Source organism: Eimeria mitis, genomic scaffold, assembly GCF_000499745.2.
Source record: "Eimeria mitis Houghton genomic scaffold, Emh_scaff2341, whole genome shotgun sequence".
NCBI classification, from domain to species: domain Eukaryota; phylum Apicomplexa; class Conoidasida; order Eucoccidiorida; family Eimeriidae; genus Eimeria; species Eimeria mitis.
This window is the reverse complement of record NW_013570676.1, coordinates 4,698-4,985: the sequence shown is the minus strand read 5'-3', so window position 1 is coordinate 4,985 and position 288 is coordinate 4,698. Positions and strand designations below refer to the sequence as shown.

The 288-nt window shown below is 31.9% G+C and overlaps 1 protein-coding gene across 1 annotated transcript in view; it reads left to right on the top strand.

Moving 5' to 3' along the window:
- EMH_0052270 (uncharacterized protein) overlaps nt 1-288 on the top strand; it is a gene marked incomplete at both ends in the record, with an annotated part of 4,338 nt that overhangs the window by 2,154 nt on the left and 1,896 nt on the right. The gene's annotated exons all lie outside the window — the stretch shown is intronic.

Genomic DNA, 288 nt, shown 5'->3' with positions numbered 1-288 from the left:
CGGGCTGGCGGGCTGTCTGCAGCGGGCGGTGCAGCTGCGGCAGCAGCTTATAGATAAAGAGAAAGGTAAACAAAAATAAATATAATTATATAAATAATAAAATATTTATTTATTTATTTTTATACATTATTTATTTTTATCTTAATTGTATTAGTTTTTTTTTTATATTTTATTTAAAAAAAAAAAAAAAAAGGAAAAAAAATGAGGGTAAACAAGTGGAAATACTGCAGCAACACGGGTTTTTTTCTGCTTTTTCTGCTGCTGCTGCTGCTGCTGCTCCTGCTGCTC